This window comes from Bombina bombina, chromosome 5, assembly GCF_027579735.1.
Source record: "Bombina bombina isolate aBomBom1 chromosome 5, aBomBom1.pri, whole genome shotgun sequence".
In the NCBI taxonomy this organism is placed as follows: Eukaryota; Metazoa; Chordata; class Amphibia; order Anura; family Bombinatoridae; genus Bombina; species Bombina bombina.
Genome location: NC_069503.1, coordinates 1,090,338,246 through 1,090,364,415, shown reverse-complemented (window position 1 = coordinate 1,090,364,415; position 26,170 = coordinate 1,090,338,246).

Sequence of the window (26,170 nt, the reverse complement as noted above, 5' to 3'; positions counted from 1 at the left end):
GGTTAGACTTAGCTTTAGGGGTTAATCCATTTATTACAGTAGCGGCGAGATTCGGTTGGCAGATTAGGGGTTAATAATTGAAGTTAGGTGTCGGCGATGTTAGGGAGGGCAGATTAGGGGTTAATACTATTTATTATAGGGTTATTGAGGCGAGAGTGAGGCGGATTAGAGGTTAATAACTTTATTATAGTAGCGGTGCGGTCCGCTCGGCAGATTAGGGGTTAATAAGTGTAGGCAGGTGGAGGCGACGTTGAGGGGGGCAGATTAGGGGTTAATAAATATAATATAGGGGTCGGCGGTGTTAGGGGCAGCAGATTAGGGGTACATAAGGATAACGTAGGTGGCGGTCGGCAGATTAGGGGTTAAAAAAATGAAATCGAGTGGCGGCGATGTGGGGGGACCTCGGTTTAGGGGTACATAGGTAGTTTATGGGTGTTAGTGTACTTTAGAGCACAGTAGTTAAGAGCTTTATAAACCGGCGTTAGCCCAGAAAGCTCTTAACTACTGACTTTTTTCTGCGGCTGGAGTTTGGTTGTTAGATTTCTAACGCTCACTTCAGCCATGACTCTAAATACCGGAGTTAGAAAGATCCCATTGAAAAGATAGGATACGCAATTGACGTAAGGGGATCTGCGGTATGGAAAAATCGCGGCTGGAAAGTGAGCGTTAGACCCTTAAATGACTGACTCCAAATACCGGCGGTAGACTAAAACCAGTGTTAGGAGCCTCTAACGCTGGTTTTCATGGCTACCGCCAAACTCTAAATCTAGGCCTTAGGGTTTATTTTATAGGTAAGTATTTAATTTAGTTAATAATATTAATATTATTTAGATTTATTTTAATAATAATTAAGTTAGGGGGTGTTAGGGTTAGACTTAGGTTTAGTGTTTAATATATTTAATATAGGTGGCGGCGGTGTAGGTGGATTAGATTAGGGGTTAATAAATTTAATATAGGTGGCGGCGGTGTAGGGGGATTAGATTAGGGGTTAATAAATTTAATATAGGTGCCGGCAGTGTAGGGGGCTCAGATTAGGGTTTAATATAGTTAAAATAGGTGGCGGCGGTGTAGGGGGCTCAGATTAGGGGTTAATGTAGTTATTATAGGTGGCGGCGGTGTAGGGGGATCATATTAGGGGTATATATATATTTAAAATAGGTGGCGGCGGTGTAGGGGGGTCAGATTAGGGGTATATATATTTAAAATAGGTGGCGGCGGTGTAGGGGGGTCAGATTAGGGGGTAATACATATAATATAGGTGGCGGCGGAGTCCGGGAGTGGCGGTTAAGGGGTTAATACATTTATTGTTAGGAGTGAGAGGGGGGATTGCAGATAGAGGAGTATACGTGTCGGGAGGATGTTTGGGAGGCAGGTTAGACAGTTACGGGATATTTTATACTTTAGTGAGTTTTTTAATGCGGCGGCAGTTTCTAAAGTGCCGTGCCACTGGCGACTCCAGAAATTTGTAGTTACACTTATTTCTGGACATCGCTAGTTTGTCCGACTTACGGCACTTTAGCAACTGCCGGCGCTGTATATGTGATAGCTCGATGTGCGAGCTGAAACCACGGGTGGCGCATGTTTCCACGCTTGCGCCGAAACCTGCGCCGTATATCGGATCGTGCCCCCTATCTATAGCTTGGACCTAAGGCCAGAATTTTTCAGAATAGGTGGTAAAACCACAGGCTAAATCAACTATTCCAAATGCCAATATAAGGGTTAAGGAAACACTTGTAAACAATTTAATACACTCCAGCAGGTAAAGTGGATCATTGGGAATAAATTAAAGGGAAGAAATCTTTTGAGTAAACTGTCTCTTTAAATGGACATTGATATATACATATATATACATTATAATATATCATTAAGTTTCTAAAAAAAGCCATAGGATAAATTCAAGTCAATGTTAAAATGTATTACTTATACATATCTTGCAGTTGAGTTCAATGGTTTGAATGAAATATGTGCTTGTATTGTATAGAAAATACTCCTTGTTAACAGAACAAGCATGACTTAACTCTCATCTGAACAATGCTTTCTCATGTGCTTTCAAAGAGGCATGCATTTTGAGTTCTTGTTACATGTTTTGAGTCTCTGAAAAATGTCCCTTGTGTGACACTGCAAAAGTTTGGCTTGAGGCCTCAAGCCATGAGACGTTGCCAACTGAACAAACATGACATAACTCTCATCTGAACAATGTTTGTTTAATTCAATACTAAAATTCTAGTTGCATTTACCAAAAAATAATGCTTGTTTTTTTTCATTGTATTGTTTGATGAACATGTTAAACATATAGTTTAATGTTCCTTTAATGAAGTAATGAATGCATATATTTCTTACATACTGCAAAGTTGTCAAAATAAAATTTGTATTTTCAGACAACATTGTTTATAGTGACAGTAACACCAAAAAATGTATTGTTAAAAAATATAGTTAATCCCTTTATTTACTATTCCCCAGTTTTACATAACCAACATTGTTATAATAATTTACTTTTTACCTCTGTGATTACCTTGTATCTCAGCTTCAGCAGACTGCCCCCCTCCCTATCTCAGATCATTTGGCAGACTTGTATTTCAGGCAATTAGTGCTGACTCTTAACGATCTGAATGCTAAGCCATTTCCCACCTAGGTGCTAAGCTGGATTTGAGCTTTTTTTAAAAAAAAAAAAATATATATATATATATATTTACTTTTTACTTTTTTTTTTTTTTTCAAAATCCCCAAGAACGGTGGGTCTTGGGGGTCTGTAGCTGCTTAGATGCCTGAGATACAGGCTTCTAAGCAGCATGCCCTCATTTCCCTATATTGTACATTGTAATTTTTAAATAAAGTTGCACAGTGACGTCATCACGTCATTGCGCGTGACATCACCACTCGAAACCTGAAGCCCCGGCGATGCCTGTCACTATATAGGCTAGATCGCCGGGGTGGAAGTCAGTGGGAGCCCCCAGATTACCCTCAAGGTGCTAGCAACGGCTCTGTGCCGTCGTCAGCACCTGACTGGGACAATTTGCGACGGCTCAGAGCCGTCGTTAGCACTCAAATGGTTAAACAACTTCACCAGCGTGAGCACAATGTTATCTATGTGGCACACATAAACTAATGCCCTCTAGCTTTGAAAAACTGTCAAATGCATTAAGATAAGAGGCGGCCTTCAAAGGCTTAGAAATTAGTATATGACCCTACCTAGGTTTAGCTTTCAACTAAGAGAACAAAACAAATTTGATGATAAAAGTAAATTGGAAAGTTGTTTAAAATCACACGCCCTATCCGATTAATTTGGACTTACTATTCCTTTAAATAAACATTTGATAAGACATTTTTGGGTTCTGGTATTTAAATCCAATTCTATAATTTGATGTAAAACATACATGTTCATATATGGTAGAAAAAATAGAAAATTAAAAGTAACAGAAAATTATAGAAACAACATGTATGATAAATTTAAAAAGGATATAGTTTGTTCATGTGAAATAGATTATGGTGTGCACTGTGCTTGAATTCACAACTTCTTAAAACTGTTTTTTTTAATTTTAAAAAATGTACACACATGCTTAATGTGTGTAATATATTTATAACATTGTAAAATAGCAATTTTGTTAGATCAAATGTAAATGTTCATCATTTGAATAAAAGATTAAATACTTTTCTGCAGGTCAAATGTATATTTGAAGTAGTTCCAAATAATGGTAAACTGTCCATTTAATTGTGGTTCTAATTTGTTGAGTTGAGAATTAACCTTGTTGTGCGTGAGTAATTGTTATGTCAAATATACAGGTGAACGCTATTTGTATCCTATATAATAAAAGGCCAAGTGTGTTTGTCCGAAGCTGTCATGCGCAGTAGAGACTGCGCGCGAGGACAAACACACCTGGCCTTCCAACTGACCTCCTGGCGTTGTGTGGTGGAGTGGGCGTGGCCGGGCGGGTGCGACGTGGGTGTGGTCGGGCGGACGCGACATGAGCGGGACTGGGCGGGACGCTGGCGGCTCCGGGCGGGACACGGGCGGGGCCGGGTGGGGTCAGATGCCGGGAGACAGAGAGCTCTAAAGAGGGGTGATAGAGAGAGCAGAAAAGGGTGGCTAGAGAGAGCAGAAGAGGGGGAATAGAGAGTGGGAGAGAGAGAGACAGCAAAAGAGAGTGGGAGAGAGAGAGACAGCAAAAGAGAGAGGGGGAGAGAGACAGCAAAAGAGAGGGGGGAGAGAGAGAAACAGCAAAAGAGAGGGGGAGAGAGCACAAAAGAGAGGGGGAGAGAGAGACAGCAAAAGAGAGGGGGAGAGAGACAGCAAAAGAGAGGAGGGAGAGAGACAGCAAAAGAGAGGGGGGAGAGAAACAGCAAAAGAGAGGGGGGAGAGAGACAGCAAAAGAGAGGGGGGAGAGAGACAGCAAAAGAGAGAGTGGGAGAGAGACAGCAAAAGAGAGGGGGAGAGGGACAGCAAAAGAGAGGGGGAGAGAGCACAAAAGGGAGGGGGAGAGAGACAGCAAAAGAGAGGGAGACAGCAAAAGTGAGAGTGGGAGAAAGACAGCAAAAAGAGGGGGGGAGAGACAGCAAAAGAGAGAGGGGAGTGAGCACAAAAGAGGGGGGGGGGAGAGACAGCAAAAGAGAGGGAGGAGAGAGACAGCGAAAGAGAGGGGGAAAGAGACAGCAAAAGATAGGAGGGAGAGAGAGAGCAAAAGAGAGGGGGGAGAGAGACAGCAAAAGAGAGGGGGAAGAGAGAGCAAAAGAGAGGGGGGAGAGAGACAGCAGAAGAGAGGGGGAGAGAGACAGCAAAAGAGAGGGGGAGAGAGACAGCAAAAGAGAGGGGGAGAGAGACAGCAAAAGAGAGGGGGAGAGAGACAGCAAAAGGGGGGGAGAGACAGCAAAAGAGAGAGGGGGAGAGAGACAGCAAAAGAGAGGGGGGAGAGACAGGGGGAGAGAGACAGCAAAAGAGAGGGGGGAGAGAGAGCAAAAGAGAGGGAGGAGAGAGACAGTAAAAGAGAGGGGGAGAGAGACAGCAAAAGAGAGGGGAGAGAGAGACAGCAAAAGAGAGGGGGAGAGAGACAGCAAAAGAGAGGGGGAGAGAGACAGCAAAAAAGAGGGGGGGAGAGCACAAAAGAGAGGGGGAGAGAGTACAAAAGAGAGGGGGAGAGAGCACAAAAGAGAGGGGGGAGAGTGCACAAAAGAGAGGGGGAGAGAGAGCGCAAAAGAGAGGGGGGAGAGAGACAGCAAAAGAGAGGAGGGAGAGACATCAAAAGAGAGGGGAGAGAGACAGCAAAAGAGAGGGGGGAGAGAGACAGCAAAAGAGAGAGGGGGAGAGAGACAGCAAAAGAGAGAGGGGGAGAGAGACAGCAAAAGAGAGGGGGGAGAGAGAAACAGCAAAAGAGAGGGGGAAGAGAGACAGCAAAAGAGAGGGGGAGAGAGAGACAGCAAAAGAGAGGGGGAGAGAGACAGCAAAAGAGAGGGAGGAGAGAGACAGCAAAAGAGAGAGGGGAGAGACACAGCAAAAGAGAGGAGGGAGAGATACAGCAAAATAGAGGGGGAAGAGAGACAGCAAAAGAGAGGGGAGAGAGACAGCAAATGAGAGGGAGGAGAGAGACAGCAAAAGAGAGGGAGGAGAGAGACAGCAAAAGAGAGGGGGAGAGACAGCAAAAGAGAGGGGGGAGAGGGACAGCAAAATAGAGGGGGGAGAGAGACAGCAAAAGAGAGGGGGAGAGAGCACAAAATAGAAGGGGGAGAGAGACAGCAAAAGAGAGGAGGGAGAGAGAGAGCAAAAGAGAGGGGGGAGAGAGCACAAAAGAGAGGGGGAGAGAGCGCAAAAGAGAGGGGGGAGAGAGCGCAAAAGAGAGGGGGGAGAGAGCGCAAAAGAGAGGGGGAGAGTGCGCAAAAGAGAGGGGGGAGAGCGCAAAAGAGAGTGGGAAAAAAAAGCGCAAAAGAGAGGGGGAAAGAGTGCAAAAGAGAGGGGGAGAGAGCACAAAAGAGAGGGGGAGAGAGCGCAAAGGAGTGGGGGGAGAGAGCGCAAAAGAGAGGGGGAGAGGCGCAAAAGAGAGGGGGAGAGAGCGCAAAAGATAGTGGGAGAGAGCGCAAAAGAGAGGGTGAGAGAGCACAAAAGAGAGGGGGGAGAGCACAAAAGAGAGGGGGATAGAGAGAGAGCAAGGGGTGGGACCGCTGTACTGCAAAAAATGGCCCGTGTACACCGGCTTTAGGACTAGTTTATTAATATTGCATTGAGAATTGACCATCTTTTCATTTATACTTTCAATGCATTTGCTAATTCTCAAGTAAAAACTACACATGGCGTATGCCATGTTGCAAATGTCATCTTTTCACGCTTGCACACATAAACATGGTGAAATTTAAAACATGGTGTACGCTCTTTTTATTTCTTACTATATCAATGAGAAGTGACCATCTTGTCATCTATACTTTCAATGCAAACAACTAAATCAAGTTCCAGCTTCACTGAGATAAAGAATCCTCCATCAAACAGTATTTTCAAAACACAAATTTGCTTATATTCTAAGCTGTATGGGGTACTAAAAAGGATCTTCCTAAGACCATCTTTTTTACCTTTGTCACTTTTTCTATTTCTATATGTCAATAGTGATTCTCGTGGGATCTCATCAACTGCAACCTAACAGCTAGATTATGAGTTATGCATGCTATAGGGAAATTAACAAACGCAAGAAAAGCTGCGTTATTTTACCCCCCTATAGCGCAGCCATTAAAAGTTCTTCAAAACCCGGCTTTCGCGTGTGATATGGGGTTTTTAAGCTCCATACCGCACACAAAACAAGCGCTGTTTTGAAAAAAAGTCTAACACCTGCGATCACGGAATGAAAAGCTCCATAACGTAGCCCCATTGAAGTCTATGAGGAAAAGAATAGTTACGTTTAAACCTAACACCCTAACATAAACCCTAAGTTTAAACACCCCTAATCTGCTGCGCCCAACATTGCCGACACCTACATAATGTTATTAACCCCTAATTTGCTGCTTCCGATATCGCTGCCACCTAAATGAAGTTATTAACCCCTAATCTGCCGCTCCTGCTATCGCCGCCACCTAAATGAAGTTATTAACCCCTAATCTGCCGCTCCTGCTATCACCGCCACTATACTAAAGTTATTAACCCCTATTCCGCCACACTTTAACATCGCCGCCACTATATTAAAATTATTAACCCCTATTCTGCCGCTCCCTGACATTGCAGCAAATAAATAAAGATATTAACCCCTAAACCTCTGGCCTCCCACATCACTACCACTAAATAAACCCATTAACCCCTAAACCGCCAGCCCCCCACATCGCAACAACCTAAATTAAACTATATTAACCCTAAATCTAACCCTAAACTTAACGTAACCTTAGCCTTAACACCCCTAACTTTAACATAATTTAAATAGAGCTAAATTAAACTTACAATTATTAACTAAATAATACCTATTTAAAACTAAATACTTACGTGCAGGGGCGTAACTAACAGTGGTGCAAAGGTCTCCATTGTGACCGGGCCCAGCAGGTCTCTCACTCAAGGGGGGGCCCAAGGCAGATGGTTGTTTTTTCTATTTTTTTTTTTGTTATTATTTTTTTATTTTATTTTTTCTCCCCAACCTTCACATATTATTTATATTTATTTCATTTAATCATTTTGTAATTTGCAGGGCAGCAGCCGGCATGCCAGATTGCACTTTTGTTGTCAGTCGTCTCTGGCTGCCCCGGAAGTTCGGAACTAACTTTCCCTCCTCCTCCCTCCTGACTCACTGACTGGCTGCACCGCGCACGTGTATCTCGACAATTATCTTGTGACTGCACGTGCAGTGGTGTGCAGCCTAGTCAGTAGCAGCAGGAGACAGGAGTGACGACATGAGTGGTCTGAGACCTGGGTGGAAGTCGACGTCGTCTGTCTGTAGTCTGTTCTGGCTAGCGCGCTGAGACAGGCTGGTGGCAGCAGTAGTGAGTGGTGACACTCAGTCAGTGTCACTTTACAGCCTGAGTCTGTCTGACTCTGAGTGAGTGGAGTCGACTGTGGAGGCGGAGCGAGGTCGGAGTCGGAGAACAGAGAGAGTCTGACTAGTACTACTACTAAGTATCATCAATCAGGTAAGCTCAGACTAGACAGACTGGGGGGGGGGCGCAGGGGCATGGTGAGGCTGAGGAGGGCTCATGGTGAGGCTGAGTGGGGGGGGCTGTCTGGGGCACGGTCCGGTGAGCAGAGTCAGATTTAGGGGGGCCACGGACAGTGCTTAGCGCCTCAGACAGTCTCAGAGTCAGACTGGGGGGGGTTGCACAGGGTGTATACTGTTGTCGGCTCTGGCTGGTGGGAGAAAATCTCCTGAGTGAGTGATGTGACTACCTTTTTTTTTACTTATTCAGGGAGAATCCATGAGTTGTCATGCACTGCTTTAATTTCCTCTTTGGCTGTTTCAATTTTAATTGGCAGCTTTGGTAGCAGGAAGTTTGTTAACTGTCTTCCACACAAGGTTGACACCTAACTTGTAATGTAGCTTAGATGCAGAACTGGCACTACTTGTTTAATTTCTTAGGGGTCCATGTGCTGGTTTATTAATTCTATTTGTGGTTTAGCTGTGTCTGGCTCACCAGTCTTTCCCTCTTGTCTTGCCTAATGTTTTTTTTTTATAATTTCAGCACCTAGAGTTAATAATATATCTGTTGCTACAGCCACAACCTCTAAAGTGGATGTATAGACTGAGTGAATGACCCTTTCCACTGGCCTTGCTGCATAAACAAATAGGCGTGCAATCACTTTAAAAAAATATCCTACACTATATGCAAATAAAATAATATTTATAAAAGATTAGTCCCTGTGTACATGCATGTGACTGACTTCTTCATTAAACAGTCTCTCAGTATCTGCCCCCCTGCCTGGTCTGTTCTATCTACCCCTGGGCCCTGGTCATTGTAGTCCTCTAGTCTCACCCACAAAATTGTTTACAAACAGAAACAGTAAATCTTCCTAATCAGAGATAGTGACAATTACAGAACACAAAATGTTGCTTATACACAAACCCCCTGTATACTGAGAGAGGGTTCAATAACTCCTGTATCCTTAGAGACTGATTGGCACAGGTTATGGCAGGGGTTAATAGGAGCTTAAAGTGTGACTAAATTGTTTGGGGTTACTAGACCTGGTGAGTGGGCTGCATGTAATTTGGGCAATAATATATATAGAATGGCTTAAATCAAATCCAAATGGTCATATGTAGTGAAGTGATTGTGTGTGAAGTGTTAATAATCATGGTGTTTGAGTGAGTATACATACTGTGCAAGGTAAGGGACCTTGGTATGGTGCAATGTGAGATCTGGCTACCTATGTAATTACATAGGTAGCCATATCTCACATTGCACCATACCAATGTCACTTACCTTGCACAGTATGTATGAATTAAATAGTTTTTTTTACTTAGGGAGACCAAGTATCCAGGATAAGTTTGCTTTCTTATTAATTATAAATAACTGCAATGATCAAAGTTTCAAACAACTGATTGTTTATTGTATAGTTTTGTAAATAAACGTGTTGTGATTTGAAATAAATGTAATCATGGTGTTTTGGCATTCTGTAAGTGTTATATCATAGATGATAGCACAATACATTTTTGTGATTTAAAGCAATATATCCGGTGACACTGGGCTGGCACTAATTATCTCAGACAATAAGCACTGTGATATTACTGTGACACTGTCACCAATTATCTCAGACAATAAGCACTGTGATATTACTGTGAGTCCCAGTAATATCACAGTGCTTATTGTCTGAGCTAATTGGTGCCAGTGTCTCAGTAATATCACAGTGCTTATTGTCTGAGCTAATTGGTGCCAGTGTCACAGTAATATCACAGTGATTATTGTCTGAGCTAATTGGTGCCAGTGTCACAGTAATATCACAGTGCTTATTGTCTGAGATAATTGGTGCCAGCGTCACAGTAATATCACAGTGCTTATTGTCTAAGCTAATTGGTGCCAGTGTCACAGTAATATCACAGTGCTTATTGTCTGAGCTAATTGGTGCCAGTGTCACAGTAATATCACAGTGCTTATTGTCTGTCTGAGATAATTGGTGCCAGTGTCACAGTAATATCACAGTGCTTATTGTCTGAGATAATTGGTGCCAGTGTCACAGTAATATCACAGTGCTTATTGTCTGTCTGATATAATTGGTGCCAGTGTCACAGTAATATCACAGTGCTTATTGTCTGAGATACTTGGTGCCAGTGTCACAGTAATATCACAGTGCTTATTGTCTGAGCTAATTGGTGCCAGTGTCACAGTAATATCACAGTGCTTATTGTCTGAGCTAATTGGTGCTAGTGTCACAGTAATATCACAGTGCTTATTGTCTAAGCTAATTGGTGCCAGTGTCACAGTAATATCACAGTGCTTATTGTCTAAGCTAATTGGTGCCAGTGTCACAGTAATATCACAGTGCTTATTGTCTAAGCTAATTGGTGCTAGTGTCACAGTAATATCACAGTGCTTATTGTCTGAGCTAATTGGTGCCAGTGTCACAGTAATATCACAGTGCTTATTGTCTGAGCTAATTGGTGCCAGTGTCACAGTGATATCACAGTGCTTATTGTCTGAGCTAATTGGTGCCAGTGCCACAGTAATATCACAGTGCTTATTGTCTGAGATAATTGGTGCCAGTGTCACAGTAATATCACAGTGCTTATTGTCTGAGATAATTGGTGCCAGTGTCACAGTAATATCACAGTGCTTATTGTCTGAGCTAATTAGTGCCAGTGCAACAGTAATATCACAGTGCTTATTGTCTGAGCTAATTGGTGCCAGTGTCACAGTAATTTCACAGTGCTTATTGTCTGAGATACTTGGTGCCAGTGTCACAGTAATATCACAGTGCTTATTGTCTGAGCTAATTGGTGCCAGTGTCACAGTAATATCACAGTGCTTATTGTCTGAGCTAATAGGTGCCAGTGTCACAGTAATATCACAGTGCTTATTGTCTGAGCTAATTGGTGCCAGTGTCACAGTAATATCACAGTGCTTATTGTCTGAGATCATATGTGCTAGTGTCACAGTAATATCAAAGTGCTTATTGTCTGAGCTAATTGGTGCCAGTGTCACAGTGATATCACAGTGCTAATTGTCTGAGCTAATTGGTGCCAGTGTCACAGTAATATCACAGTGCTTATTGCCTGAGATAATTTGTGCCAGTGTCACAGTAATATCACAGTGCTTATTGTCTGAGCTAATTAGTGCCAGTGTCACAGTAATATCACAGTGCTTATTGTCTGTCTGAGATAATTGGTGCCAGTGTCACAGTAATATCACTTTGCTTATTGTCTGAGCTAATTGGTGCCAGCGTCACAGTAATATCACAGTGCTTATTGTCTGAGATAATTGGTGCCAGTGTCACGGTCTGTGACACTGGCACCAGTTAGCTCAGACAATAAGCACTGTGATATTAATGGGACACTGGCACAAATTATAAGCACTGTGATTATGATATTACTGTGATATTGGCACCAATTAGCTCAGACAACCGCTCCCAAATTGAACTCAGCTTACGAGTTTTGCGTTATGAGTGAAAAAGCAGCGTTATGGGTTATAACGCTGCTTTTTCACTGCTGCTGCTATTACGAGTCTTGTCAAAAAAGCTGTGCTGCACACTTTTTTGGCCGTAACGCAAATTAACTTATGCAATTTGCATAAAGTATTTTTTCAATGGGACTTCCATAGCGCCGATATTACAAGATTTTTCTGGGAGACCAAAAAGTGAGTGGTACAGCCTATAACGTAAGATTCGTAACGCAATCTAAAGTCAGTAGTTATGAGTTTTACGCTAGAAAGCTGTAGCAAAAACGCATAACTAAAGTGTTAAAAAGTACACTTACACCCATAAACTACCTATTAACCCCTAAACCGAGGCTCTCCCGCATCGCAAACACTAAAATAAAATTATTAACCCCTAATCTGCCACTCCCGACATCGCCACCACTATAATAAACATATTAACCCCTAAACCGCTGCACTCCCGCATCGCAAACACTAGTTAAATATTATTAACCCCTAATCTGCTGTCCCTAACATCGCCGCCACCTAAATTACAGATATTAACCCCTAATCTGCCGCCCCCAACGTCGCCGCCACTATACTAAAGTTATTAACCCCTAAACCTAAGTCTAACCCTAACCCAATCAGCCAATAGGATTTTTTCACCTTTAATTCCAATTGGCTGATAAAATTCTTGGATGAAGTCACTTAAAGGAACCTTCATTCTGGAAGAAGACGTCGATTGAAGAGGATGCTCCTCGCCGGATGTTTTGAAGATGGACCCGCTCCATGCTGGATGGATGAAGCAGGGGTGTATTAAGGCATAGGCCAACAAGGCCGGTGCCTAGGGCAGCAGATTTTTAAGGGGCAGCAGAATTTTGAGTCCCTAGGGCCACTCTACTGAACTCAGGGCCGGGTGGCTAAATCAACCAATTACAAATTACTTAAATGGCTGGCCCGGCTATTGCTATCCTATGGGATTGTATGTGGGTGCGCATGACGTGGTGACAGTGGAGGTGGAGCTCACTTGCGCAGCCTGGCCTGGACTGAGAGGGAATGCAGTATTCTTCCTGGCTCCACCGCGTGATTGAGACTCACACAGACTACACAGTGCAGTGTGCATTAGTCACTAAATACTTGTACATTTACCGTTTGTCTATCTGTCATACATGCAAAGAATAAGTATTTATTGCTGAATCTATACAACTATGTGACCTAAAACACAACTGAAAATATGTTGTATGCATTTAATACATTCAGAAACAATACAAGTATATACTTTATTATGATTGTATCATGGTGTGTGTGTATATATATATATATATATATATATATATATGTGTGTTATATATGTGTGTGAGTATATATATATATATATATATGTGTGTGTGTGCGTGTATATATATATATATATATATATATATATATATATGTGTGTGTGTGTATATATCTATGTGTGTGTGTGTGTGTGTGTCTGTGTATATATATATATATATATATATATATATATATATATATATATATGTTTGTGTATATGTGTTTGTGTGTTTGTGTGTGACCAGAGTGAATGCAAGCCCTGGCGAACATCTACTTAAAAAGACATTATTTTTTTAATTTTTTACACCCTGCCCAAAAAATATTATGTCTAAAAAAAGGCCTTAAACCTGGGGTGGGTGGGGGGTGGGGGGGCAGCAGAATTTTGAGTGCCTAGGGCAGCACAAAACCTAAATACGCCCCTGGGATGAAGATAGAAGATGCCAACTGGATGAAGACTTCTGCCTGTCTGGAGGACCACTTCTGCCAGCTTGGATGAAGACTTCTCCCGGCTTCGTTGAGGACTTCTTGCGGCTTTGCTGAGGACTTCTCCCGGTTTCGTTGAGGATGGATGTCCGGTCTTCAAAACTGTAAGTGGATCTTCCGGGGTTAGTATTAGGTTTTTTTAAGGGTTTATTGGGTCGGTTTTATTTTTAGATTAGGGTTTGGGCAATTAAAAAAGAGCTAAATGCCTTATTAAGGGCAATGACCATTCAAATGCCCTTTTCAGGGATGGGGAGCTTAGGTTTTTTTAGTTAAGATTTTATTTGGGGGGTTGCTTGTGTGGGTGGTGGGTTTTACTGTTGGGGGGTGTTTTTTTTACAGGTAAAAGAGCTGATTTCTTTGGGGCAATGCCCTGCAAAAGGCCCTATTAAGGGCTATTGGTAGTTTAGTTTAGGCTAGGGTTTTTTTTATTTTGGGGGGGCTTTTTTATTTTGATAGGGCTATTAGATTAGGTGTAATTAGTTTAAATATCTGATAATTTCTTTTTTTATTTTTTGTAATTTAGTGTTTGTTATTTTTGTAATTTAGGTAATTGTATTTAATTTAGGTAATTTATTTAATTGTAGTGTAAGGTTAGGTGTTAGTGTAACTCAGGTTAGGTTTTATTTTACATGTAAATTTGTATTTATTTTAGCTAGGTAGTTAGTAAATAGTTAATAACTATTTAGTAACTATTGTACCTAGTTAAAATAAATATAAACTTGCCTGTGAAATAAAAATAAACCCTAAGCTAGCTACAATGTAACTATTAGTTATATTGTAGCTAGCTTAGGGTTTATTTTACAGGTAAGTATTTAGTTTTAAATAGGAATTATTTAGGTAATGATAGCAATTTATGTTTAAGGTAGGGGTGTTAGGGTTAGGGTTAGACTTAGGTTTAGGGGTTAATACATTTAGTATAGTGGCGGCGACGTTGGGGGCGGCAGATTAGGGGTTAATAAATGTAGGTAGGTGGCGGCGATGTTAGGGGCGGCAGATTGGGGTTAATAATATTTAACTAGTGTTTGTGATGCTGAAGCGCGGCAGTTTAGGGGTTAATATGTTTATTATAGTGGTGGAGATGTCTGGAGCGGCAGATTAGGGGTTAATAAGTATAATGTAGGTGTCGGCGATGTTGGGGGCAGCAGATTAGGGGTTAATAAGTGTAAGATTAGGGGTGTTTAGACTCAGGGTTTATGTTAGGGTGTTAGGCGTAAACATAAATTTAGTTTCCCCATAGGAATCAATGGGGCTGCGTTACGGAGGTAAAAACCAGCTTACCGCAGCTTTCAGCAGCGCAGGTATTGGAGTACGGCATGGAGCTCAATTTTGCTCTACGCTTACTTCTTGCCTGTTAATGCCGGGTTTTTATAAACCTGTAATACCAGCGCTGGTATTACAGGTTTTGCGTTATGAGGGGTGCGGTGCTAACGTGACAATAATGTGTCAAGTTAGCACCGCACCCCTCATAACGCAAAACTCGTAATCTAGCCGTTAGGTTTTATTTTTATTTCACAGGTAAATTTGTATTTATTTTAACTAGGTAGACTAGTTAGTAAATAGTTATTAACTATATACTAACTATCTAGTTAAAAATAAATACAAACTTACCTGTGAAATAAAACCTAACCTGCCTTACACTAAAACCTAGTATAAAGAATATTCCAGCCTCCAATTTCTTTAAAAGACCTTTATTTCATATAGGGTCCTGAGTAGAAATTACAACGTTTCAAGCCTAAACAGGCTCTTAATCATGTATAGAGCCTGTTTAGGCTTGAAACGTTGTAATTTCTACTCAGGACCCTATATGAAATAAAGGTCTTTTAAAGAAATTGGAGGCTGGAATATTCTTTATACTTGGATTGACGGGGACCTGGCAAGTCCTTTATTCCGTGCCCCACTACAAGCAGAGATGGTGTACTGTTTTTCTAACCTTTTGGTGATCAAGATTGTTTTACACTAAAACCTACCATTACAAAAAATAACAAACATTATCCAAAACAATAAAAATTATTCCTATTCTAATACCCTAAAAAAAACAAAAAACAAAAAACAAAAAAAACCTAATCTATAATAAACTACCAAGGGCCCTTAAAATGGTCTTTTGTAGGGCATTGCCCTAAGTTAATTAGCAATTTTTCTACAAAAGAAAATAAAACACCCCTAACAGTTACAAACCCCCACCCCCCAAACTAGCAAGGGCCCTTAAAAGGGCATTTTGGGGGCCCTTAAAGGGCCTTTTTTAGGGCATTGCCCTAAAGTTAACAGCTATTTTGCTACAAAAAAACACCCCCTAACAGTATACAACCCCCCACCCCCTAAACCCACAAAATAAAAAGAAAGTAAAACCTAATCTACCCATTGCCCTGAAAAGGGAATTTGTATGGGCATTGCCCTTAAAAGGGCATTTAGCTCTTTTGCTGCCCAAGCCCTAATCTAAAAATAAAAACCCACCCCAAAACAAAAAGTACATCACACAAAATAACAAACAAATTATCAAAAATAATAAAAAATATTCCTATTCTAATACCCATTTAAAAAAAACACCCCAAAATAAAAACCTAATCTAGAATAAACTACTAATAAACTATCAGGTCAATAGAATGAGAGCTGTTTAAATCCTATTGGCTGATTTTAACAGCTCTAATTCCTATTGGCTGATTCCAATTTTTCATGCAATAGGAATTAAAGGGACACCATCTTGAATCGCGTACCTTGCATTTAAGATTCAGTGTACGGTGGCGACCGTATGAAGAGGATGCTCCGCGCCGGATGTCTTCAGGATGAACCTGCTCTGCGCCGCTGGAAAATAAGATAGAAGGTGCCGCCTGGATGAAGATAGAAGAGGCCGACTGGATGAAGACTTCTCGCCGCTTTGATGAGGACTTTACCGCCTGGATGAAGATTGAAGAGGCCGTCTGGATGAAGACTTCTCGCAAAGGCAAACTATTTAAAAAAAGACAGAATTGAATATAAATACAGAAACTTCCTCTGATACTTCACAGTAACTAATATTCTCTGTGTATTGGAATTTTATCAGAGTCTATTTAGAGCAGTGTTCGCACATTTATATATGTGCTGGTGACTGGTAATATTCCTTATGTACTTGTAAGTCTCTTTTCGTGACAGCAAATGTAACTGGTGACTGATGGCATTCCTTATGTACTTATACAATTTTTGAGAGTCTTTTACATATATGTATTAATAAAAAAAAAATTCTATGAAAAGTTAAAACCTGCAGCACTTGCATTTTTTATAATTTTTTTTTATAATTTTGTATTTTTTAATTATTAATTGTTTATTATCTATTTCCAATATCATTCTATATAAAGTGTTTTTAAGAACTTTGCACCACTTGGAACTAGTTTTAACGGTTCAACATCATAAATTTAATAATCTTGTTGGAGCTATATATATTATTTTTAAACTTAATATTATATTTGCCAGATAGCCTTTGGCGCCGCCTCCACCCCTTGCAGAAAAATCCCCTAATCTAATTGCACAAGTTGTGAGAAGTGCAGTTAGGAGGTTGGCAATTCTGGTTAAACTTACTCTCGGTCTACACAAACTCTGTATCTAGTTTTGAGCCTCTAGTGCAGTGCTTTCCAAACTGTGTGTCGGGACACACTAGTGTGTCGGCGGCTGTGTTTAGGTGTGTCCCTGCTTCAGCACAAAATTTTTTAAATTTAATTTTTTTCAACAATTTTTTTTGGTTTCTGACTTTCCGCCTGCCTGCTACGCATATCATGTGGTTGACACGTGATTAATACCTAGTGGGTCACAGATCATCTTAACCTATTGACACAGCTCATTGGGAACTGAAACTATTCCCATTGGCGGCACATTGGCTCCTGACTGCACGTGTAGTCTCCTCAATCGGCTCGTGACTGCATGTGTAGTTAGTGAGTGGGACAGCAGTGTGTTTGCAGCACGGGCAGTAGTCAGTCGGACTCGCAGAGCTCTGAGGGCAGCAGCTTAAACGCTGGGCTAAAGTCAGAAGTCAAAGTGGGGTTTTTTTGCAGCTAGCTCCCAGTAGTGCATTGCTACTCCTGCTCTTGATATATGGATAGGAAGGGGAAGCTTAAAAATGCTTGATGATGAAATGCAAGTGTCTTTATCTGATATTCCACCAAATATTTAGAAATTGTGTTCATCCCATCAACCTCATACATCCCATTAAAATATTAAGTAGCTATTAGTGTTATTAAACATTTTTTTAATTCTTGCACATAATTACATACTGTTACTTGTAAATATATTTTGTTATTATATCATTTATGTATGTGTCCGTATCTCTTAAAACAAGTTCGTTTAACCTCCTGTTTGCCAGTACAACTGAATTACTGTGTCGCGAAATGATGTAGGTCTAAAAAGTGTGTCACCAACATAAAAAGTTTGGAAAGCTCTGCTCTAGTGAGTAGCCTTTCCTTTAACAATTGACATTGTTGCTGATATAAATTATCATTAGAGCAAACCCGTTTAGTTCCGATGAACTGACCTTTAGGGATAGCTCTCAGTATATGCTTAGGGTGGCATGATCTAAATTTTAAAATTATATTACCCCCTGAAGGTTTTCTATAAATATTAGTTACAATAAGACCTTTAACTTATTTTGAGTTCCTACAAAGCCTAGATTGAATTCAATGCAATTCAAATAATAGAAAAAAGATAACACAGACTGTTCATCTCCATCCCAAACCAATAGGAGGTCATCGATTTAACGTCCAAAATATACAATACTAGCTGTTGCCCGCAGCTTCGCTCGTGTGGATTTTGTGATTTGTAAAAAATAGCGAAAAACCTGACCACTCACAATGACATGTGCCCTCACGTGTGTGCCCGTTCGGGTTGCACACTGGCTGACATGAACTTCTTGAGTTTTCGTTAATTCTCATAATCTAAATACCAATTTTCATGTCTGTAACATCTTTGGTTTTGGAGATATAGGTATCCTCATAAATCCCCCTTTTTACCCTCCTTAAGTGGATGTTTGGGAAATGGTAAAACATGTGTTTCTTTATATTAATATACAATATGATTCTTGAAGGGATTACTATCTGCATAGATGTGGAGCATTTCCCACCATCATATATAGAGATTAGCATAGGAGGTGGCAAATTTAGCCCCCATAGCTGTTCCATGTCTCTGCAGATAGTAAGATCCCTCAAACAAAAAATAATTGTGAGATAACAAAAATTCAATAGTCACTAATAAAAAGCATAATCTGTCCCTTCTGTTCAGTCTAGTATAGAGTTAATTGGATGTATGCAAATTTAAATAATGATATCCCTTTAAATAGACTGAGGGCAGACTGACTAGCTAAGCAGTGATCAAGTGCGGTAGCCCCACATGAAATGCGTCTGCTGTTTACTGCCTTTTTTTATCATTCTCTCAACAGATAATCTTTATATCTGTTACCTTATTTTGCTTTTATATGTGCTCTTTTTTGCATAAACCCTTATGTTTTGAACATACCGTTTGATGGAGGATTCTTTGGGGCCAATTTATCAAGCTCTCTACGGAGCGTGATGCCCCATATTTCTGCCAGAAACAGAAAATATGAAGCAGCGTTCTAAAGACCGCTGCTCCATAACCTGTCTGCCTGCTCTGAGGAGGCGGACATAAATCAACCGGAACAAATACGATCGGGTTGATTGACACCCCCTGCTAGCGGATGATTGGCCGTGAATCTGCAGGGGGCGGTATTACACCAACAGTTCACAAGAACTGCTGGTGCAATGATAAAGGCCAACAGTGTATGCTGTCGGCATTTATTGATCTGCAGTGGACATGATACGCTACATCGTATCATGTCAACTCGCACTATAATAAATTGACCCCTTTATCTCAGTGAAGCCAGAATTTGATTTGGTTGTTTGATTGGCTAGTAGCGTCCTGGGAAGAGACAATGTTTCCTAACTCCTGTGTGTTCACGATGAGGGGATCAACTGTGTGTGCACAAGCTGAAGACCCGCCAGACGCCAAACTACTAGACTGGTAAGCGCCGCTCTCTTTTCATCATTATATACTTTCAATGCGTTTGGAAAGTCATGATTGAGTAAAAACTACACATGGCTTATGCCACAAGTCATCTTCTTGCACGCACATACGAGAACAAAGATGATGAGCTCTAAAACATGGTCTATAAGCTTAGTAGTTTGAACTGTATCCATGAAACCACCCAATATATTAATTAACAAGACAAAAATATTTAAAGCATTGATGCCATTTAGCCTAAACAGCGCATGATCAAGTCTCACAAATTATTATATTTTTGCTGAGGTGTAAGTGCTATGTTAATACTGCTACTGTCGAATTAACACAGTGCAATCCCACATGTTGGTGACCCACACATATGTGTGGGTGCATTGTGAGTATGCTTTAAATATGGCTGTTGTGTAATGTAGTTTACAAACATAGCACGTGTGCAATGCTTTAAAATATGTTTGTAGCATGTTAGATGCACAATTTTACTCAACCATTCTATTGTTTTATCTGCTTTATTCTCTTGATATCCTTTGTTGAAAAGTATATCTTTCTAGGCTCAGAAACTGCTGCTTGGTGGCTGTGTCATATTCACAAGTCTAGGGGATGTCACTAATGATTGATTAGCAACAGACGTATGATCTTGCAGAGAGAGAATTATTCTTTTATTATAAGTATTTCATACCTTGACTAGATTAACTAATTATAGACAATCATTCAATCTGGGTTATCTAGCAGATTAAAATAATACTCATAATTTATCAAATATTAGTTGACATAAATCTATTTATTAATTATCACAACAATTGAAGATTAATACATACCTTGAGATCTAGAGGTATCAGATAACAACATTTTAGTTCCAGTTCACTGTATTAATATACATTTTAGACCAATCAGCTTAGTCCATACTATAAGTAAAAGGCCAATTATATGTTAACATCCTTATAAGACTTCATGAATTTCGCTGACGTATAGATAATTCTATTTTAACTATACTCATGTGCAGTTCCATAGCATTATTTAATAATAACGTTTCTCTATCTAGCACTAAATAGTGTTTTGATTGACATGAGCAACTGTTCTGAATGTAAATGTCACTGTTCTTAATGTAATGCCCTTCAATAGGATTTAACCGATTACTAACTGAATCCTGACTAATCCTATCTTATATTAATTATATTTATAACTCCACATTCTATATTTTATAACTCCACAGGCTGCACATAGATGTCTAGAGTGATTGGCTCATCCATGTGCATTACTATTTTTTCAACAAAGGATATCTGAAGAATGAAGCAAAATAAATAATTGAAGTACATTTTAATGTTGTTTAATATTGTATTCTCTATCTGAATCATGTATGAAAAATATTGGGTTTCATGTAACAACTATTGGTGTGCTGATAAATGTAATATTTTAACATGTTATTGGATATCTAACACATTTCAAATATATTTTGTAACATTATTTTAAATTATTGTAGTGAGCTTGACATTATGAAAAATAGCCCTTTAAAAGTGCTCTATAAATATTGGCCTTTGAGTCATAGATAAGATAGCTCTGAGTTAATAAATTGATTTTACATTAAAAATGTGTTCTATGATTACCCTTTTGGATGAAAACATTTTTGTTTACTGTTTGGAAAAAAACATTAAGCAAACCATACTTATTAACCTAAAATATTTTAAAGCAACATCATACAATTAAAATCTGCTTTTTTTTTAAGCAACCATTGCTGGCACATGACAGGTATACTCCTTTAGAAATACATGGTTCCTTTTAATAGCTTGAGGCATTTATATTTATTTCATAATACCAGCGCACCATTTAAATAGGCAGTGCCAAAAGAGTTCTGTTTCATAAATGACTCCGCTGGGGTGAGAATAATGTTATCTATCACACAGGAACTAGCAGTGTCTAACTGTGAGAAAACTGTCAAAATGCAGTGAGATAAGAGGCAGCCTTCAATGACTTAGAAATCAGTTTAAGCCTACCTAGGTTTAGCTTTCAACAAATATTATCAAGAGAACAAAGCAAATTTGATGATAAAAGTAAATTGGAAAGTTGTTTAAAATTGCATGCCCTATCTGAATCATGAAAGTTTAATTTTGACCTGACTGTTCCTTTAATTTAGTGCTTGGTAGGCATTCATGCTCCAGAACCTCCTTCTTTTATAACCTTGGCCTGTCTTCCAGATGCTGCCTTTTCCTATTAGCTAAGTTACTTGTTTTTTTACTGATTTCCTGGCTACGGACCATTGGAACAGTGGTTTTGGCTATTCTTCTGACTTCTACCTTTGCTTCACAGCTTAGCTACAGAATGCATTCCTGGTTCCCGACCCCAACTTGTTTCTCATCTACTTTTCAGTATTCTCCTTTAGCACAAACACCTGGTTCCTGTCCACTTGCCTGGCTGCAGACCTCAGCTCAACCCTGACCTCAGCTTACAGAACATCTCCTGTGTAAGTGAATCCAGCTCAATCTTGACCTCAGCTTACAGAACATCTCCTGTGTAAGTGAATCCAGCTCAACCCTGACCTCAGCTTACAGAACATCTCCTGTGTAAGTGAATCCAGCTAACCAACAAGGTAATGCTCAACTACACACATTCATTTGACTGGATCTCTTTGGCAAATTATACCAATTGCATTCTCTAGAAGAATTAAAAGAAAAGGATAATTGCTATTAACCAACCAACCTTATATTATAATGCTGTAAATATTAGGTTGCTACATCAAGTAACACATCTACATATTTAAAGTGACACTATAGTAGAATTTAAACTTTCATGATTGAGAAAGTTTGAATCATAAAAGAAAAATTTGTTTCTTGCGGAGGAAAACTGATTTCTTGAGGGGGCGGAGTTAGCTGCCAAAGTGAGAGGACGCATCGCATGAGAGCTCCTCTCTTTTTTGCCTAAAACTATTTAAAATCTAAGCTAAAAAACCATATCTACAAGATAGATAGTAGATTTTCTACCTCTAGGACAATCTGAGGCATCAAAAAGACCGAACGGAGGACTTTGTGCAACTATATCTGGCAAGAGAACGGAGCTGGCGTGGTGCGCACTTTACTTTGCTTTCCGGTGCTGCTGATCTGAATGAGCTCCTCACGCCACTGAGGCCTAGTTTGTGGCTCAACTTCACTCCGGAGGGTCGGGGCTCCGCTCCGGAGTGCTAGGACACCATCTACCTACAACCAGCATCGTGACCACCAGAGGTTAGGATTACCTCAGTCACCAAATACCTAAGCGGTCATCCGCATCCTTGACCAGGACTCACCGGATCAATCTACAGGCCACAGTGTTAGCCGTTGATCGGAGACTTCGGCTGAACCCGATGATCAGAGGTGACACAGAGCAGCCGCAAGTGAAACCTGTTAGTCTGTAGGTGCGCCATCTCAGCCCTGGCGCGAACATCCACCATTTTTTTTTTTCCGCATCTCAGGCTGTCCAGGGGAGAAAAACGGAAAACTGTAAACGGCACCAGCCCAGACAGATCAATAACTACTGATCCTTAGAACTGCATGGAGGGTAAGACCTTTCTATAAACACTGTATATTAGCCGTATTAATACTCCCTGCGCTCAGCCTATAGTACCTCCTCATTGGATTTTGAGGCCTATAAGTGGCCGACAGGAACAGATATTCTCCTCATTGACACCAGAGTATATAAGAGGGGCCTGAGCTTAACATTGCAGTATAGCAACTTAAGGCTTTCATACCGTACCAACTACCACTAGAGACTGTGCTTTAAGCGGTACTGACAGTGTATAATTACATTAGTTTCCCTATAAATTGAGGAGAAGAAAGCACGGGCGGATTTGAGAGGTGGCTGCTGCAAAGTTTATCTGCCCCTCTGGATCCCATAACAGCAATAGGATTGAGAAATACACTGACAAGGACATAAATATATCCTCTTTCTAGTGCTATCTGTCATCACAGTTGATTTAAACCCAACAACACAAACTGTCTTTTGCATTTAAACTACAACATTCTATATTACCAGGATTGCACTGCAAAAAAAAAAAAAAAAAAAAAAAAGCTACAGAAATACACTGTGCATTAAGTGAAGATCTCCAATCAAGCTTATATTTAAAGGGGTGCCTCCTCATGACTGCTGAGGTCTAGGTAGTACATTAATAAAGGCAATAGTGGATTATATTCCCTGTGTTATCTACTAAAGTTACTGAAATACCAATATATCCTATCAGATAACAGGGCTCTCTTCTCCCTTTTCTGTTGGCCCCCGTGCCCACGGGTCATACCCACTCTCCTTTCCCCCTACTGGGGACCGCTGTTACTGTTGTACTTTTGGAATCTTGATCTCTCTCCCCCCTTTCCCGCCGGCCCTTTTGCCTGCGGGTCATAACCCTAGTACCTTGCCCCATATCGCCCTGCAGGGGCAACTCCCTGGGAGAGGGATTAGACACTCAGAAGCAAGGCTGCGGACCTACCTATGTTACCATAACAGCTGAGATAGGGGGAGGGGGTAAGGTGTATGCACTGTTATAAACGAAATATATATATATAGGTAGTCCTGAAAACAATTCCTTGTAAGGCCACTGCACAAGTTAGACTGTTTATAAAGAAAAAATGTAGCGGTGTTTCCCCAAAACAACCCCCACAATGTTATTGATCACAAGGGACCACTCCCAGACATCCGTGTATATACAAGATAAAGTTCTTGACTCACCACTCTTCAGTCCCTTGGTGAGGTGTTATTTTCCTCTCAGGTCAGGATGCTGTATCCAATTCTGGTGTGAACAGTTGTGTCTTGTCATCCAGGATAATTACTCTCTGCCCATTTATTCTGTTCTTGGGGCCCTGTAAAAAAGTCCACCTGTGTCCCTTGGATATTGAGACAGTCAGTGCAGTGTGCCTCTAGCTCACCTACCGCAATTTGTATCCAAAACCTGTGCTCACTGTTTGGCCAAATAATTAGCGAAGCATCAGAAAAAGTGTATAACAGGAGCACCAAGTTTATGGATAAAAAATCAAACTTTATTTAGAACATAAAGGGTGTCTTTACCCTTGGGTAAGAACATACATGAATAGTCAAACAGATGAACAAAAAGGCTGACCGGTTTCGGCTGTTGCCTTACTCCTAGCCTGCTTAAAACTGACTGTTAGTTCTCAGTTTAAAAACCCTCATCTGTAATCCTATTGGTCCAAAAATCCACACCCCTCATTTGAAACTCCCTTCAGCTTGAATCAATTAACCTCCTCTTTAGCTTAGCTGCATTGATCTATTTACTCAATATTGCAAAGGCTTACATTCCTAATCCCCTGTTTAACATTAATATAAAAAACAACATGAAGGAAACTGTTAACTGTCTATTTACTGTGCTTTTTGTATCACTATGAGAGGAAACTGTCTTGGAGCTAGACCGCTTGTGTAAAGTGATATATATTGACTCTAGTACTGTATGTTAGTATATAACCAGACTTTATATATACATAGCAGCTCTCAATTCCTTTGATTTCTTTAAATACATCCTAGATCGCCTGTTGTTGTAGTGGAAAAAACGGTATACTTTACTTAAAATCTGTGCTTTTTTGTACTTATTGTTTCTCAATGGAGGATATTCCCTTATCCCTATTGGTTGGATACCGTGTGTGCCGGCCAATCTGGTGTGATCTATCAACTCCAGTGCTCTGCAGGAAGTCATGTCAGTATCTATTGGTCCTTGCTAAGTGTGCCCTGATAGGTCAAATATCGTATGTGTGCACCAATCGTAACGTGCCTGTCATATCACACCTCTCTGTCAGTCCCTGTTCTCCTAAGCTGTCACTGCTAAAAGGTCAATACTTGTAAATAATGGAATGTATCCATGTACTGTGTGCGTGCATAGCCTGCCAAACCTGACTTTAAAGGATAACATCTCCATTGTGACGCTCCCTTTAGTATCCTATCAAAGAGTAAACACACATTAATTTAAAGGGGGTATGTTGCGCTCTAGCATATAACTTATCTCCAGTAGAAGTCTCCAATTGGAAGTGAATACTATTTGCTAATAGAGGTATATTTACCCTAGCACTATTCTAATCTAATGTGCCCAACACCAAAAAAGGGGAATACTAAATACTAAAGGGAGCGTCACAATGGAGATGTTATCCTTTAAAGTCAGGTTTGGCAGGCTATGCACGCACACAGTACATGGATACATTCCATTATTTACAAGTATTGACCTTTTAGCAGTGACAGCTTAGGAGAACAGGGACTGACAGAGAGGTGTGATATGACAGGCACGTTACGATTGGTGCACACATACGATATTTGACCTATCAGGGCACACTTAGCAAGGACCAATAGATACTGACATGACTTCCTGCAGAGCACTGGAGTTGATAGATCGCACCAGATTGGCCGGCACACACGGTATCCAACCAATAGGGATAAGGGAATATCCTCCATTGAGAAACAATAAGTACAAAAAAGCACAGATTTTAAGTAAAGTATACCGTTTTTTCCACTACAACAACAGGCGATCTAGGATGTATTTAAAGAAATCAAAGGAATTGAGAGCTGCTATGTATATATAAAGTCTGGTTATATACTAACATACAGTACTAGAGTCAATATATATCACTTTACACAAGCGGTCTAGCTCCAAGACAGTTTCCTCTCATAGTGATACAAAAAGCACAGTAAATAGACAGTTAACAGTTTCCTTCATGTTGTTTTTTATATTAATGTTAAACAGGGGATTAGGAATGTAAGCCTTTGCAATATTGAGTAAATAGATCAATGCAGCTAAGCTAAAGAGGAGGTTAATTGATTCAAGCTGAAGGGAGTTTCAAATGAGGGGTGTGGATTTTTGGACCAATAGGATTACAGATGAGGGTTTTTAAACTGAGAACTAACAGTCAGTTTT